We start from the raw sequence: 18,445 nt of genomic DNA, 5'->3' as shown, positions 1-18,445 counted from the left end.
CCCTATTGTTTATTTATTTTTGAGAGAGTGAGAGAGAGTATGAGCATGAGAGAGGGAGACACCAAATCCGAAACAGGCTCCAGGCTCCAAGCTGTCAGCACAGAGTCCAATGCAAGGCTCAAACCCACGAACCGTGAGATCATGACCTGAGCTGAAGTCGGATGCTTAACTGACTGCGCCGCCCAGGCTCCCCAATATATATTTCTTGATATGCAAAGTGATAACATGATGATACAGGAGGAGGAGAGGGAGATCTTGGGAATGCTGGAATATATGTTTTCCTAGAAAAGGGGAGGGAGTTGGGCCACAGCTACCAGGGCCACTTAAATGGGGATAAATTGGTATTGAAGCCTCCTTCGACCCCTACCTGTTTGGATCAGAAAAAGCCTCTTCCCGATACAACCTCTAAGTCAGTCCCTTGAGGCTCAATGATTCAGTATTGTTTTACTAATGTGCTGAATTTATCTTTAGTTTTCTCCTGTGATTCCAACATCTGGAAGGCACTCATCAAGGCCTGCACAAACTTCCCCAACTCCTTCTAACTCTCAGTCACGCTCCTCTCTTCTGAATTCTTGTGCTCATAGTCTGGACTACACAGTCTAGAATTTAATTATACAGGGTATTTATAAAGTCCTTGTGAATACATTTAGAAAGTGAGTACATTTGGATGTATATATGATAGAAGAAACGGTAAATATTTTATGAAAGCATATTCCATATAATTTTTAATGCTAACGTTTGCTTTTTGTTAATATGCTTTTAATCTGTACAGAAAAGGCATATGTTATACTGGAAAGATAACCTGGGTTCGAATGCTGCCTCCCTCACAACAAGTTACTTGACATTCCTGAGTCTCAGTACCTTCATCTGTAAAGCAGAAGTCATACCTTCCTTGACTTGTTGGGAGAATTAAAGGAACATGGTGCATGTATCATCACCTGCTGCAGTGCGTGACTGCAAATATTAAAACCTCATCCAATCTGGTTGATGAATCTGAAATCTATTCAAAGTCTGATAAGCTCTTTGAATGAAACGGGATGTATTTAATTGGTCAGTTCTCAGCACAGACATTACTTCCTCCTTAATCCTCTCCCAGTTCCCTAGACTTCTAGTCATTGCACTGTATCTTCTTGTTTGTCTTGCCCACTGTGAGAAATAAGCCCACTGACCCAATCAAAGGAGGGACTCGGAGACTTGGAGCACAGTGAAGCCAGGCTTTCGTCAACGTTCCTGCAAAAGCAGGTGTCTGATGGACAGGCATGCTCGGCCAGTCACAGCAGGCAATTTATCTCCTAGTATGCAAGTCCCGCCCCTGGTTCCTCATTGGCTGAGTACTACAGAAGTTACAACCTTACCCGGGTGTCGCCTATGCCCATATAAGGCTTAGTAGTAAGGTAAAAAAATAGTCTGATGAGGGGACCCTGGGTGGCTCAGTCGGTTAAGCATCTGACTTCAGCTTTGGTCATGATCTCGTGGATTGTGAGTTCGAGCCCCGCGTCGGGCTCTGTGCTGACAGCTCAGGGCCTGGAGCCTGCTTCAGATTCTCTGTCTCTCCATCTCTCCATCTCTCCATCTCTCCATCTCTTGGCCCTTCCCCCTGCTCGTGCTCTTTGTCTCTATCTCTCAATAACAGATAAACGTTAAAAACAAACAAAAAAAGTAGTCTGATGGGAGCAAATGTACATTTCCTGAGGTGACAGAGTCTTTCAGTCCTTCCTCCCTCTGGTCTTTGACACATGCTCATTGCAAAGCCCACGAAAATAAGCCTCTGAAACAGAGAGGGTAAGAAGAACCAGGAAGTAAAGTGTTGAAGGGATTGGGACTCCATTATGGGGGGGGGGGGGGGTTCATATATATTTCCAACAGGTTGTAAACCTACTGTTAACTAGACAGCACAGCTTTTATTTGGTATTTCTGAAAATGAATCAATCCTGTCTTTTCTCACACCCACTAAACTCAGTTCTGTGAGGTAAGGGTCTTGTTTACTTCAGTTTTTCCGTTGTCTAGCACATTGCCCAGTTCAGTAAATATTATTTGAATAAATTAAACCTTTTTGCAAAAGCAATGGTGGGGTGCCTGGCTGGTTCAGTCAGTAGAGCATGTGACGCTTGATCTCAGGGGTATGAGTTCGAGTCCCATGTTGGGGGTAGAGTTTACTTAAACAACAACAACAACAACAATGGTAGGGGTGCCTGGGTGGCTCAGTCGGTTAAGTATCTGACTTCAGCCCAGGTCATGATCTTGCGGTTAATGAGTTCAAGCCCCACATCAGGCTCTGTGCTGGCAGCTCAGAGCCTGGAGCCTGCTTTGGATTCTGTGTCTCCCTCTCTCTCTGCCCCTCCCCTGCTTGCACTCTGTCTCTGTCTCAGGAAATGAATAAACATAAAAAGAAAATTTAAAAACCCAAAAAAGCAAAGGTAAACATAACAGTGATATTACAAAATTAATTTCTGAACTGTATGACAATTTTTTAATTAAAAAATTAAAAGAAAAATTTTATGTTTAGTTTTGAGAGTTAGAGAGACACAGAGCTTGAGCAGAGGAGGGGCCGAAAGAGAGACACAGAATCTGAGGCAGGCTCCAGGCTCTGAGCTGTTAGCACAGAGCCCCATGTAGGGCTTGAACTCACAAATTGTGAGATCATGACCTAAGCCGAAGTCAGACACTTAACCGGCTGAGCCACCCAGGTGCCATGACAAATAATTTTTTTAACAAGATAATCTTCTAGCAAGATAGCACTTCTTGCTATCGTGCTTTGGATATACATCCAATTCTTGAAATGTATCTGGAGATGTGATCTAACGGCTTGTTAAAATTGTTCACTTGAAGCTGTCCCCACAGAACCAGATTTGCAGGTATGGTAGAGACCATTGTCTCCCAACGTCCAGTTTCTTCTTCTTCTTCTTTTTTTTTTTAGTAATACGACCCTTCCACTCTGCTACCCACACTGAAGTTTAGCAGGATACATGGCTGTTGGCTAGATACTACTCTGCCCAGCCTTTCTTTCTTTCCTTTAAATTAAATTTCTTTGAAAGTTTATTTATTTATTTTGAGAGAGGGAGGGAAAGAGAGAGAATCCCAAGCAGGCTCCGCACTGTCACTGCAGAGGCGGACGTGAGGCTTGAATCCATGAACCATGAGACCATGACCTGAGCTGAAATCAACAGTCAGACACTTAACCAACTGAGCTGTCCAGACGCCACCCCCTCCCCCCAAGCCTATCTTATAGTAGGAGTGGCCACATAACCAAGTTCTGGTAAATGGAATGTGAATGAACCAATGCGTGCAACTTCTGGGTCATATTCTTAAAAAGGAAAGCTGATTGCCCTTGGCTTCCTCTTTCTTCCTTTTGCTTGCTGGGACATAGTGACAAACTAAGTAGCCACCTTCCACCAAGCCATACAAGACTTCTCCACTAGTCAAGGACTACCTACCCATCTCCTTCTGGTTTATTCCTTTATTTGAACCACTCTGTGGGTCTCTTTGTTACAGCAGCATGGCCTATGTTTTTTGAAAAAGATTAAGAGCACCATGAAATCATGAAATCTCAGCCTACTTTGAAGAATATTTTTAAGGAGTTCAAAAATCAAATTGAACCAGTTTCAATGAAAATAGAATCTGCTGAGGTCTAATTTTATTTTTCTCTTTTCTTTTCTCTTTTTTTTCTTTTCTTTCTTTCTTTCTTTCTTTCTTTCTTTCTTTCTTTCTTTCTTTCAGGGCAATGGCAAAGGGTCTAGTTTCTTTTAATGGCATTTTGTGAAAAAGTATGGAATTTGATCTATCGTGAGCATACTCAAATTTCTTGCAGGCGGGGGCACCTGGGTGCTCTGGGTGGTTAAGCGTCTGACTTCAGCTCAGGTCACGATCTCGTGGTTCATGAGTTAGAGCCCCGCGCCCGGCTCTGTGCTGACAGCTCAGAGCCTGGAGCCTGCTTCAGATTCTGTGTCTCCCTCTCTCTGCCCTCCCCCGACTCATACTCTGTCTCTCTGCCCATCTCTCAAAAAGAAATAAACATTAAAAAAATTTCTTGCAGGCGTTTAAACATCCAACCTCCTCTATTTAGCATAATATATTATTTACGATAACCTTGAAATCCTTGATGGATTATGGGGTAGCTAGCCTCCAAGATAGCTCAATGATCCTCATCTCATGGTATTCATGCCCTTTCTGTGTTCCCTTCCTACATGGCTTCCTACAATACAATACTGTGGAAGCGACATATGTGACTTTCAAGGCTGAGTCATAAACAGACACTGCAGCTTCTACCTTGGTGTGCCTCTTGGATCACTTGCTTTGAGGGAAGGCAGCTGCCATGTCATGGTGACACTCAAGCAGCTCTATGGCAGGACCCATGTGGTGAGGAACTAGGGCCCTCCACCAAGAGCCAGCACCGACTTGCCAGAATTTGAGTTCGTGCACATGAGTCACCTTGCAGTACAAGGTGACCAACCCTAGCTGAGCTTTCAGAAAACTGCAGCCCCCGTTGACATCTTAACTACAACCTCATGAGAGACCTTCGGCTCAGAACCACCTAGCTAAGCTGCTTCTGAGTTCTTGACCCACAGGAACTGTGTGAGAGAATAAATGTTTACTGTTGTTTTAAGTCGCTACATTTGGGGGCGATTCGTTATGCATCAATAGGTACCGAGTGCAGATTAGAAATTCCTTGAAAGTAGGACTCATGAGTTCTACCTATTTTACTTCAAGTTACTGCATCACCTCCCTTCCCACTTCCGCCTTGGAGATTAGAGCATATTGAAATATCTGGCAAGGGGCGCCTGGGTGGCGCAGTCGGTTAAGCGTCCGACTTCAGCCAGGTCACGATCTCGCGGTCCGTGAGTTCGAGCCCGGCGTCGGGCTCTGGGCTGATGGCTCGGAGCCTGGAGCCTGTTTCCGATTCTGTGTCTCCCTCTCTCTCTGCCCCTCCCCCGTTTATGCTCTGTCTCTCTCTGTCCCAAAAATAAATAAAAAACGTTGGAAAAAAAAAATTAAAAAAAAAAAAAAAGAAATATCTGGCAAAATATGGGAGGTGAAATGACATTCCCCTTGAAATTCAGTATGACACATCCGAATGAGGAAAACCAAGATGTCAATCGGTCCATTCTGACCGTTTTTTTATTTCTGAGGGTATTTACGAGTCCCCAGGGTGGAGGTGAGGATAAAGGAGTAGAACTCAGGTCTCAGGATGAGTATTGTTATTTGTCATTCCGGAATCCCCCAGAATTCTCCGTTCTCAGTTCGGGAGTGGAATATGTTCTTAGGCCTGGGTATATAGGGAAGCTTTGGTAAATGGGGAGTTTCCAGTATCCTATGGAAACTTCCAGTATCCAGAGGATACTGGAAACTCACCTGGACAAAGGAAGTGAGATAGTGCCTGGGGGTGGGGTGCGGGGGAAGGTGAAGTGTTGGCTCTCTTCACAGGATCACTTCAGGCACAAGTCCTTGCCCAGGGGCGAGGTGAACATTGCACAGGCAGCCAGAACCAATGGCCAGCCTACTGTGAATCTGCATCAGCAGGAAGGGGCTTGAGTGAGGAGGGGGAGCTCTGTAGGCAATGGAGCAGAGATCAGAGACAGACTTGCACTGGGCCCAGACTCAGTATGTAGCAGTACAGTTGTCCCTTCTTATCTGCAGGGGATATCTCCCTGGATACCTGAAACTTAGACGGTACTGAACCCTATACATACTTTGTTTTTTCCTATACACACATACCTATAACATTTAATTTATAAATTAGGCACAGTAAGAGATTAACAAGAGCAATAAGACAATCATAATGATATATTGTGACGAAAGTTATAAATGTGATTTCTTTTTCAAAATATCTCTGTGCTGTACTCCTCCTTCTTCTTACGATGATCATATGAGATAATGCCTCCGTGATGAGATACAGAGAGGCGAATGACATCGGTTACTACTGACCTTCTGACATCTTGTCTGAGGCTCCTCTGCTTCTGGGCCGCGGCTGACCGCAAGTAACTCAAACTGTAGAAAGTGAAACTGCAGACGGTGGGGGAGGAATCCTGCACAAAGGATATTACCTAGATGAGCATCACTTTATTTTTGACACAATAGTTTTAGATTCTTTGAGTTACATGGTTGACTAGGGCCTCCAGCCTTCTCAGTACACAGAAGACTAGGAGGTCTGTGGACTTCACATCCCTGTGGCGGTGGACGTCCAGTGTGGGAACAGAGGTAGCACGAGTAGGGACACTAGGAACTCAGAACTTTCACTTCCCCTCCCCGCCCCCCCAGTACATGGTTCCCTTAGTTTAGACACAGCTTATGCCTGGGGTCACACAGGGTTCTGTGGGTGCTATATGGGTCACCCTCAACAAGGGAAAGTCGGGGCGCCTGGGTGGCTCCGTCGGTTGAGCGTCCGACTTCAGCTCAGGTCACGATCTCACGGTTCGTGAGTTCGAGCCCCGCGTCGGGCTCTGGGCTGATGGCTCAGAGCCTGGAGCCTGCTTCCGATCCTGTGTCTCCCTCTCTCTCTGCCCCTCCCCCATTCATGCTCTGTCTCTCTCTGTCTCAAAAATAAATAAACATTAAAAAAAAATTTAAAAAACAAGGGAGAGTCAATCACTGCTCAAAACTGAATAGCAGATATTAGAGGAGGAAGATATTCTAGATACTGTCTAGTCCAATGTCCTCATTTTACAGATAAGGAAACCAAGGCCCAGAGAAATGAAGTAACTTGCCCAAGGTCATACAGCTAACGTGGGATAGAATCCAAGTATCTTTATCCCAAGTTAGTTCTTTCCACCAAGCCACGTTTGCCTTCCACTCTACTAATTCCCGTGTATCCCACTCCCATTTATCCTAACACTCAACCTCAAGTTCTGGGTTATATTCAGAAGGTCCATTTCTAGACTTTTCTTTTCCAATGGAAGGGCAAAGATGAAGAGCTTCTGCTATGGTTTGCAGATAGAATGCTACCCCCTTTGCCTGCCTCCCTTTCTCCTGTCGCTCTCAGTGACAGACTGAATCTATTTCTCCATATGCAGGAGGTTCTCGCAGAAGTTCTGGGCTCCATTCAGTCTGTGGCAGGGGAAGCAGATGGGCACAATGCCCTGGGATGCCCTCCAGTTTGGCAGGCTGATCGTATCCAGCTGATGGTCATGGCCTGCTGCCCACTGGTAGGGAGGGTGCCCACCCATGCCTTTACTTGGTGCCTGGCATATCCACAGATGCCACATGGCTGGCGGGATACCTATGCTGCATCTTGTCTGATTTGCTGGTCCTGGTTTGTGTCACTTTTAGATTTGTGTATATATATGGCAGAATTTTAGAAGCATGGTCTCTCCATGGGTTTAAGATGCTGGCATTTCTAGACCGGCAGGCAGGACACCTCACTGCCAACCCAGGATCTGTGTTACACAGCCGAGACCTGGACGTCAGGAAACTCCTTCAAATGTGTCTGTGATCCCCTTCTTCCCATCCTTCTGCCACCTTAGAGTTCTTTGTATCCCTCCTTCCCAGCCTCGTATCAGAAGCTGAGAGGTCCTAGTGTGAGGTCAAAGTCTCCAAGAAAGGGAAGGAAGAAAATGGGGTGTAAATAGGTTTAGGTAAGTGGGGACTGGGAAGCAACAAAGGTACCTTGCTTATTCTCTCTCTCAGGCTTCAGAAGACTCTGGAAGCTGCTTATTGCCCAGTATTTTCCACTGCAGCCCCAGGCAGACTTAGACTGCATCTCTACCTGCTGGACACCAAGGAGATCGACAACCCTGCTTTTAGCTTTCTCTTTGGAATATGGAGAGTAAAACTTCACTAATACTCCACCTTTATTCCAAGGTTAAATTCTTCCTTCTCAATCTGTTGAGGCCACATTTTTCTCTCTTAGAAACTGCCTTTTCAGAAGGCTGGACTCCAGGGAGAGCTGGGTACAAGTTCCTCCATATGCTATTCTTTCCCTCTCCAAAAGTCTCTAAGAGGCTGGATAAAGGGCCTCACCTCCTTGCATCAGTTGCCCTAGGTGCGGGGGGTGGTTGAAATCTATGCCCTTCTTCACACCTGTTAACTATGTCCACAAACAGAAAGCAGCAGGTAGGTGGGGTTATACTTAGGCATAGATCACAGGGTCCCTGTTCACCTTAGGGGCAGGGAGAAAAAAAGATAGATAAAGAATTGCCCTTGTCTCTATGTCCCCCACCTGACAGAGAGATATGGGAGATCCGGGGGGTGGGGTGTCCTCTCTACTGCTCTCCTCATACTCATGGCTGTTCTCTTCCCATGCCTACTAGCAAAGACAACTCCTTTAGGACCTACCAGCGATCATTCAATCATTTCATGGTGGAAACCATGAAAGTCATTTCAGAAGTGAAGGTCATTTATAAGTAGTGACAGCTCTCAAATGAATCTTTTATTGGTGAAATGGGACAGTGTCAATAAATACCCTTAAAATTGAGTAGGACACACAATAACGTCAATCCATGGAGGGTACAGGGCTAGGGAAACAAATGACACCAGATCCAGAAATCTACTCTCCTTTCCCCGACTACATTGTGATCTACCAAGGTTAAGTAAAAAGCAGTCATTTCTTTTTTATTGTTTTGGATGCCTGACCTTGACTGAAAGGATGCCCTCTGTCTTTCAAATTTTTGTTAAAAAATTTTTTTAATGCTTATTTATTTTTGAGAGAGAGAGAGATACAGACCACAAGCAGGGGAGGGGCAGAAGAGAGGGAGACACAGAATCCACAGCAGGCTCTAAGCTCTGAGCTATCAGCACAGAGCCCACCGCGGGTCTTGAACCCACAGACTACAAGATCATGACCTGAGGCAAAGCTGGATGCTCAACCGATTGAGCCACCCAGGTGCCCCTCAAATTTTTGTTTTAAAAATTGGAAATCAAGGAGTAAAGACAATGTATGGGGATAATCTTGTGCTGTGTGTACATCATGTCATCTGTGTATTAAATATCCTCAGTTTATTCACTACAGTGCTTATAGTTAACACTATTAAAAACTTTAGTGCATTTCCTCCCCATTTATACCTTTAAAAAAATGTTTATTTACTTTGAGAGAGAAAGAGAGAGAACTCAGGGGAGGGGCAGAGAGAGAAGACAGAATCCCAAGTTGACAGTGCACAGCCTGACGCGGGGCTTGATCTTAGCAACAGTGAGATCATGACCTGAGCCGAGATCAAGAGTCCAATGCTTAACCCACTGAGCCACCCAGGTGTCCCTCCCATTTATGCCTTTAAATGACCTTATGATTCAGGTACCGTTCCTTTATTATCTCATATTCTTAATAGTTACTATACTATACTCTTTACTTTGTGATTAGTGTGTACAGTTTTAAGGATCCATGAAGGACCTAGGTCCTTAAAAACTCAAATAGTGTGAATATCTTCCTGGTGAATTCCTAAAAAGCCTTTATTCAAAGTAACATGTACTTTTAGAAACCTTACTGTACAGAAGAATGACGTGAGGTGTATTGTGAAAAACAGATTCCTGTGTGCTGCTTCCAGATATTCTGATTTAGTAAGTCTGGACCAAAGCCCAGGCATCTGCATTTTAAAATAAGCACCCAAGTAATTATGATGTAGGTGATATTTGGATTATGCTTTGAGAAACAGTGCCTTTGACTATAAAAGGCCCGAGGACAGGACTGTAACTATAACAAATCTTCATGTGTACGTCCCATTTAATTTGCTGCATGTAGCAATAGATACAACATCGGAGTTTGGATCATCCTTGGCTAAGGACTAAACCCTGCTCATTCACTGTCATCTCATTTATCTTCTGCACTGAGGAGAGGCAGCCCTGGGCCTGCCCGTCTGTTAGAGGCCCTTGGAAAAGAGGCTGTGTGTTACATGTTGAGTGGCTTTCTCTTCTGCTTATCCAAAATATGTCTGTGCAAAGTTTTGGTAAAGGCTGTACACTCTGACATACTGGCCCTGGTGATTCTGCAGCCTTCACCGGAGGGGCCTGAGAAGAAGCTGTCATTTTTTTCTCTACGTTTTGAAATGCACAGCTCAGGGGGCGGGGTGAAGGGTGGAGAGCCCAGGGACTAAACTGGAGCTGGTAAACACGCGTGAAGCAAGCTAAGAAAGCATATTAGCAGGGGAGGAATGACACGGGCTGCACGCGGAGCCTGGAACAACACAGATTCTCTGAAAAAAGACAGCACCAGTCGCCGCCGGTGTCTATTTTGAAGGAAATAACAACTAAAAACAGTACCGACCCTTGGCTAACATCTGAAGGTTTGTCTGGAAATTGTGTTCTGAAAAGAAGTTTGCATCAGAGAAGCAAGAGAATGAAGGGCAAGTCTTGAAGGAAAAAGAAAAAATAGGCCAAAAAAATCCAGCAAGCACCTCAAATAGCCCAAAGGAGGTTGCAGGGACATGGGGAAAGCTCTATTTAATCTCTCGCCTAGCTAACACAGCCTGGAGGCAGCTTTTAATGCACTTTTTTTTTTTTATAACAAGCCTCGTTTTTGAGGTTGTGATGAGCCTTTCTAGCTCCCGGAATCAGTGATGATTCTTTAAAGAATTTCTTTTCCCCTTGACACCTGGGGACAGAGTAACCAAAACCGCAGACTGGAAAGTAGGGAACTCCAAAGTTGCTCTGGTGTGCTTTTAAAACACTCCATGTGACTCGGCATGGTGAAGCAAAACCCCATCACTTTCTACGTTACTTTCTGCTTCTCTCACCTCATCTAGATGGCCTCAGAGAATATTTTAAGGTTGACAGGAAAATTTTACAGAATGATCAAAAAGTAAAGAAAGCCCTAAAAATGGTTGTATAATCTTCCTCTTAAAAAAAAAACAAAAACAACACTAAGTGTTTTGGGGGCGCCTGGGTGGCTCCGTAGGTTGAACGTCCGACTCCTCATTTTGGCTCAGGTCATGATCCCAGGGTTGTGGGGTAGAGCCCTGCGCTAGGCTCCGTGCAGAGTGGAGTCTGTGGAGATTCTCTCTACTCCTGCCCCCCTCCGCCCCCCACGCCTGCACTCTCTTTCTCTAAAATAAATACAAAATGTTTTTCAATTGAATAACTAAGAAAACAGAATTGTAGGGTTGGATTGAACCTCGGAGGTTATCTAAGTTCAGTCTCACTTTATGAAGACAGTTATGAGGCACAGAAAAGTTTAAGTTTTCCAAGGTCGCGGGGCTGGTCTTAGATTGAAGGTATGTTTGTACGGACTCTCAGTTCAATGTCACTTCTGTCAACTGCTTTCATAACCACTTTTCTCAAGTAGTTTTTGCCTGCCCTTGTCCACTTAGTACTCACGTACTGTAGCAACAAATTTTTGGCTTTTTTTTTTTTTTTTTTAGCATGGGGGCAGGTTGCCATATGGTACTTTTTTCTTTGAACTTTGAAAGTAACCAATTTCCTCATGAAAAAAAAAAAGAGTGACCTAATCTTATTGTAAAACAAATATTCAAAAACCTCAACAGGCCCTAGAGTAAACTCTCAGTGCTTCAGGTGCTGACTATCTAGTTTCCTTTTTCCTTCCTCTGCTGACCATACATTTGGATGTTTACATCGGTCAGTAGCTCTGTAAAACTCCGATACTATATATGTTGTAGGACTGTTTGTGGCAGCTTCCTGATCCCTGGATTGTAGATACGGCGCTATGTTCTCAAACTCAGTATTTCAGCGGCCATCGGAGACTGCAGCTCCCCAGGTGGGTTAGTTCAGTAGTGTTCTGGGAATCATTCCTAGAGGCCCCGCCATAGTTTGCTTCTCCAGCTATTCAAGTGATTTTTGTAAGCACTTAATGCTCTGCATTAAGTTTCCTTTTTCCTTAAGAATACTGAGATACTGTGAGTTTCTGTTTCCTGTTCTAAACCTTGCCTGATGCAGGCATTTAGAAGATAATTATAACACAACTCAATAAATGCTATTAAAAATAGTGTGAACAGGGGCGCCTGGGTGTCTCAGTCAGTTAAAAGTGTCTGACTTCGGCTCAGGTCATGATCTCACGGTTCGTGGGTTCAGGCCCCGTGTTGGGCTCTGTGCTGATAGCTCAGAGCCTGGAGCCTGCTTCCGATTCTGTGTCTCCCTCTCTCTCTGCCCCTTGCCCGCTCACACACCCTGTCTCTCTCTCTCAGAAAGTAAATAAACATTAAAAATATAGTGTGAACAGAGGACAGTAGGAGCCTAGATCAGAGAGGCTGGAATAGTTATCCAAGGAGATAACATTTGAGTTGGAACTTGAAGGTGGAAGATGCTAAGCAGAAAAGTGTTGGCACAGGGAGGAAACGAATGCATTTTAGGAAATAAGATGTACCAAGGTACAGTCACTAAACAGCACAGTGTTGGAGAGATGGTGAGTTCACTATAGTTTGACTATGAACAGAATGGGGAGACAGCAGGGCTGGAGCAAGTATAAAACACAGTGGGATTAAGAATACTGCCTTTAGGGGCACCTGGGTGGCTCAGTTGGTTAAGCATCCAGCTCGGATCAGGTCAAGATCTTGTGGTTGGTGAGTTCGAGCCCCACATCGGGCTCTGTGCTGACAGCTCGGAGCCTGGAGTCTGCTTCAGATTCTGTCTCCATCTCTCTCTGCCCCTCCCCTGCTCACGCTCTGTCTCTCTGTCTCTCTCTTTCCCTCAAATATAAATAAACATAAAAAAAAAAAAGAGTACTGCCTTTAGGGGGTGCCTGGGTGGTTCAGTCAGTTGAGCGTCTGACTTCGGCTTAGGTCATGATATCACAGTTGGTGGGTTCGAGCCCCACATCGGGTTTTGTGCTGACAGCTCGGAGCCTGGAGCTTGCTTCGGATTCTGTGTGTGTCTCTCTCTCTGCCTCTCCCCCGCTCACACTCTGTCTCTCTCTCAAAAATAACAAACATTGAAAAAAAAAATTAAAAAAAAAAGAGAATACTGCCTTTAGGGGTCACAGACCTAACTCCAATTCTTGTTCCTCCATACAGTAATTAAGTAACTCTGGTCAAATCTTGTATATTCTATAATCCACAGTTTCCTCATCTACCAAATGGGGACCTAATAATATCTACTTCATGGGCTTATGTGGAATTAATTGGAATTAATTAATTAAAAATTAATTTTTTAAATGTTTATTTACTTTTGAGAGAGATAGAGACACAGCTCGAGCAGGGGAGGGGCAGCGAGAGAGGGAGACACAGAATCCAAAGCAGGCTCCAGGTTCTGAGCTGTCAGCACAGAGCCCAACTCGGCACTTGAACTCATGAACCGTGAGATTGTGACCTGAGCCGAAGTCGGAAGCTCAACCGACTGAGACACCCAGGCGCCCCACATACAATGTGCTTTTGTACAGTGCTTGGCACATCAAGTGCTCAAAAAGCCTCTGCAACTATTATTAGGTAAATTGGGAAAGAATTACTAGATAAAAAAAATTTTTTTAATGTTTATTTAGAGAGAGAGAGAGAGAATGGGGGAGAGGCGGAGCGAGAGAGGGAGAGAGAATCCTGGGCAGGCTCTGCACTGTCAGCACTGGGCCCAACTCAGGGCTTGAATCCATGAACTGTGTGATCAGGGCCTGAGCTGAAACCACGAGTTGGACGCTTCACCCGCTGACCACCCACCCAGAAGCCCTAGGTGTGTGTGTTTTTTTAAAAGAACAAATGTAACCTTAGCATTTTTGGAGCTTAAAGGCTATTTACTTATTTACAAAAAATTTTTTTTTCAATGTTTATTTTTGACAGAGAGAGACAGAGCATGAGCGGGCAAGGGGCAGAGAGAGAGGAAGACACAGAATCCCAAGCAGGCTCCAGGCTCCGAGCTGTCAGCACAGAACCCGAGACAGCGGGGCTTGAACCCACAGACCACGAGATTATGACCTGAGCCGAATTTGGATGCTCAACCGACTGAGCCACCCAGGCGCCCCAAAGGCTATTTATTAACGAAAAGTATAACACATAAAAAGAGTTTAAGAGAAATAAAATTAAGGTAAAGAGAAAAGAGCAAATAACTTCTGGAAGACAGTGGAGGATAGAAGTGGGTGTGACAGCCAGCCTCCAAGATAGTCCCCGGTGATCCTTGTGCTCGTGCTCCTGTAAAACCCCCTCCCACAGCTCAGCTGTGTCACCAAAAGCATACTGTGGAAATGATACTGTGTAACTCTTGTTAGGTCATAAAATAATTTACGGTTTCCATCTTGCTCTTAACTTACTCTCTCTGAAGGGAGGCAGCTGACATGTTGTGAAGACACTCAGATTTCTGCCACCAACCAACACTGATCTGCCAAGCGAGTAAGTGAGCCACCTTAGAAGCAAAACCTCCAACCTCGGTCAAGTGTACAAGAAACTGCAGCACGGGCTGATCTTGATTGCAATCACATAAAAGACCCCAAACCAGGATCACCCGCCTAAGTCACTCCTTACCCATAGAAACTCTGAAGGTAATAGATGTTTATTATTGGTTTATCCACTAAGCTTTGGGGAAATGTTATGCACCAACAGATAACTAATACACTGGGATACAGAGCAGGTAGCAAGGGTGAGGTTAGCCTTGGAGAGGAAGCATACCCCTGAGATAAAGGCAAAGTGGATGCTCTAAGAGTTTAGTCTGGGGATGGGAAAAAGAGGAAGCTAAGTTTGATGACCACTATTTTCTCTAGAGAGTAAGAGGCAAAGCCATCTGCTGAAAGTAAGGATGGGAAATAGGGACTATAAAGTTGAGAACAATAGGGGCGCCTGGGTGACTCAGTTAAGTGTCCAACATCGGCTCAGGTCATGATCTCACAGTTTGTGGGTTCGAGTCCCGCATCAGGCTCTGTGCTGACGGCTTATAGCTTGGTGCTTGCTTCGGATTGTGTCTCCCTCTCTCTCTGTCCCTCCCCTGCTTGCACTCTCTCTCTCAAAAATAAATAAAACATTTAAAAAAATTTAAAAAAGATAAAGTTGAGAACAATAAAAAGGGTGCAGTGGTCACCAGGTAAATTTGAAAAAGCCCAACAAGAATGAATACCCGAGTTAAGAAATCATACATCTGCAGTGGAGTCAGTTGGCATATTTAGGTGATTTTCTACCACCATGCTCAAGAACCCAGAAGAAATAGGGTGTAAGAGATAGTGGGTTCCACTTGACTTGGGAATTGGTGATGCAGAGACAGTAAAAAAGCAATGCGGTCAAGAGAATTCAGGGTGCTGATTTAGGCCACCGGAGTGACTATGAAGTCCAAGGTGACAGACATGGAAATGAGTTCAAAAGGAAACTCACAGCCTGGGAGAGTGAGAGGTTGGGTGCAAATTACCATTTAGGGAAACAGGAAGGGTCTAGAAGCCAAAAGCAGTAAATTAGAAATCAGAAGTCCCAGGTTATGGTCACAGCTCAGTACTAATAAGCCATGGATCCTTGGCAAAGATAGTTTTCTGGGCCTCTTTTTCCTAACCCTGGGTTAAAGTATGTAAAATGTCAAGTAAGAACAGTGGTTTGCCTACAGTAAGCACTCTGCAACTATGTAATACTTGTTCCTAATGTTTTAAAGTTATATAGTATTTATTCATTTTATTTTTTAAAATATTTATTTTTGAGAGACAGAGTGGAAGTAGGGGAGGGGCAGAGAGAGAGGGAGACATAGAATGTGAAGCAGGTTCCAGGCTCTGAGCTGTCAGCACAGAGCCGGATGTGGGGCTCGAACCCACAAACCATGAGATCATGACCTGAGCCGAAGTCGGATGCTTAACTGATTGAGCCACCCAGGGTCTGTGCTGACAGCTCATAGCCTGGTGCTATGTTATATAGTATTTAATGCCCAGTTATATAGTATTTAATACACACGTACGAAGCATCAGATAAACACCAGGAAACCTACCACCCAACTTATTGAATAGAATAATATACTGTGTTTTTCCCTAATCCCATCCCCGCAGCTTCTCCACTGGAGATAACCACTGTCTTGAAGTTTGTGTTTATCATTCCCTATCTGTCTCTGTCTGTCTGTCTATCTATCTATCTATCTATCTATCATCTATCTGAGAGCATAAGTGGAGAAGCATGGCATAGGGGAGAAAGAGAATCTTAAGCAGGCTCCATGCTCAGCACAGAGCCCAACACGGGGCTTGATCCCACAACCCTGGGATCATGACCAGAGTCGAAATCAAAAGTCAGACTCTCAACTTACTAAGCCAACACCCAGGAACCTGCCCCCCCCCACCCCCGCCGCCCCCTGCTTTTTTTTTTTTTTTCAAATGTTCCACATTTGTACAGCACCTATTTCTTCATATGTAAGATAAAGCTTTGCTCCTAAACTCCCCTTCCAGCTCCAAGGCTATGAGATATGATTGGGTGGGCATCAAAGTTACACACCTAGCAGAACCATATGTTTTTCAAGGGCTTTATAAAGCTACAACACTGACTCTTCTGTTGACATCTCCAATTCAACAAAAGGATATCTCAATGGAGCTTCTAATTTCAAAATCAAAACTTCCCATCACTTTTAATTTGTACCTCTGCTAGAAAGTTCTCCTCTACAGAAAACCAACACAAGGAACAAATAATCTGTCACCTTGTCCAATGAAAACCTAGAACCCAAGCCTGAGAATGAACTAGAAAGCAGACTTCATTTCAATGACAAGCATTTTATTTTTTTTAACGTTATTTTTGAGACAGAGAAAGCATGAACGGGGGAGGGTCAGAGAGGGAGGGAGACACAGAATCCGAAGCAGGCTCCAGGCTCCGAGCTGTCAGCACAGAGCCTGATGTGGGGCCCAGACCCACGGACTGTGAGATCATGACCTGAGCCGAAGTCAGGCACTCAACTGACTGAGCCACCCAGGCGCCCCTCAATGACAAGCATTTTAATAAAAACGAAGAGGCATGGTTGGGTTAATATGAAGTATTTCATACAACCTGGATTTACATCCTCCATAAAAATGTGTAGGTCTTCTTGTCTTCATGTTTCTTCAAAGGCTCTTCCACTATTTTAGTTTTTATATAAAACAGTCTTTAAGGTAAACACAAATGCAAATCTGCTGACCATATGGTTGTTCTCCAGGGGTACTATCTGGCCTAGGATGCTATTTTTCCTAGCTATAGACAATCTTAACTTTTATATCTGTCTCACCAGTTACCAAGTTTATGAGTTAAGCGAGTTGGACCAGGCAGTGGAATTGCTGTGTAAAGGGCAAATGTCCTGTTCATACAAAGGTCTGCATTGGTCAGACCTCAGTACAGCTATTATAGAAAGTCACCTGAGCCTGTTGGTACTGGGGTAGCAGGTTAATAGTGTCCTCAGTGACTTCTGAAGAGGCCAGGACTGTAAAGTAGGATGTGAATATGTTCTGGACCTTAATCGTACCAGGAAGACAGTCATCAAAAGAATGAGTGGTCACTACAGTATTTTTCTCATAGAATTTTGGTGGTTTTCCTTATGCTACCCACTGAGTTGGCACAAGAAAACGTGTATTTTTAAAAAATTTTTTTGTAATGTTTATTTTTTATATTTTTGAGAGAGACAGACTGTGAGTGGGGGAGGGGCAGAGAAAGAGGGAGACACAGAATCTGAAGCAGGCTCCCAACGCAGGGCCCGAACTCCCGAACTGTGAGATCGTGACCTGGGCCGAAGTCGGACAGTTAACCGACTGAGCCATCCAGGCACCCCAGAAAATGTGTATTTTCTTAAAGGTCTCCTTTCCAAGGCCAGTCCTGCTTCAATCATTTAAAATATAGTATACAAATCACCTTGATTTTTATAACTTGCTTCTTTAAAAATGGTAATATAAACACAACGTTATCTCCTCAGTGTCTGCCTACTTTAAAGCTTAAAATGAACTGGGAAAAGTAACACTAAAGGACTCCAAGAATGCCAGTATAGGTATATACATTTTGTCTAAGAGATTAACGAGGAAAAGGTACTACCATGCATTACTTGAAATTAAATCCAGATATTCTCCTTGTTTAGCTCGGGTACAGCTACCAGGAGAGCTCAGAATCATTTTTACTTCCATGTGTTTATCCCTGGTAAGAACATTTGCAAATCACAATGGCACTTCTAGAACCCCTACAGCGAAAGGCAATCTTCCAAAAAGCAAATCCTCTCCTTGGGGTAGAGTATGGAAGCCTTGGATAAGATTGAAATGCGGGCCTCAAAGGCTCTCTGGGCTAAAGTTGTGAAATACCTCTGCATTTAACCTGTAACACTTGACTTTAACTGAAATTAAGGCAGAATATTCAGCTGCTTACCTGTCCACATTCCAAAGGGAAGTCATCCTCTGAAAAAGAGGATCTCACAGAGAAGTTTCTCCTTCCCAATTCTGACAGATGTATAGACTTAGTCACTTCTTTATTCTAGTTTTTGGGAATTTCCAAAAATCTCTAGTAAACTAAATCCAGACTAGTGAATTCTAGGCCCAATAAACATCCCAAGTAGTCCCTGAAAGCTCCTGGACCAGACAAATTGGCTGCTTTAATCATTAGTTTACTAAAGAAACAGCAGGCTTGTTTATTTTGTGAGCTAATGAAATTAACACAGGTAGGCGTTCTCCTACAGTGAGTGGTACTCACACTCGAAA

At 44.1% G+C, this 18,445-nt stretch overlaps 1 long non-coding RNA gene across 2 annotated transcripts in view; it reads left to right on the top strand.

Annotated features, from left to right (window-relative positions):
* Window positions 1-18,445, top strand: part of LOC109249254 (uncharacterized) — a 28,817-nt gene that overhangs the window by 5,237 nt on the left and 5,135 nt on the right. Inside the window, exons 1-2 of one of the 2 annotated variants that reach the window (XR_002072508.2) lie at window positions 11,457-11,632; window positions 14,116-14,332. This is a non-coding gene — a long non-coding RNA (uncharacterized LOC109249254). Of the gene's footprint in view, window positions 1-11,456; window positions 11,633-14,115; window positions 14,333-18,445 lie in introns of those variants that run through there. The other variant, XR_002072510.2, reaches the window with a different exon arrangement.

The sequence above is a fragment of the Panthera pardus genome, unplaced genomic scaffold, assembly GCF_024362965.1.
Source record: "Panthera pardus isolate Hobbes unplaced genomic scaffold, ASM2436296v1 HiC_scaffold_6, whole genome shotgun sequence".
Classification (NCBI taxonomy): domain Eukaryota; kingdom Metazoa; phylum Chordata; class Mammalia; order Carnivora; family Felidae; genus Panthera; species Panthera pardus.
This window is presented reverse-complemented; position numbering and strand designations above follow the sequence as displayed.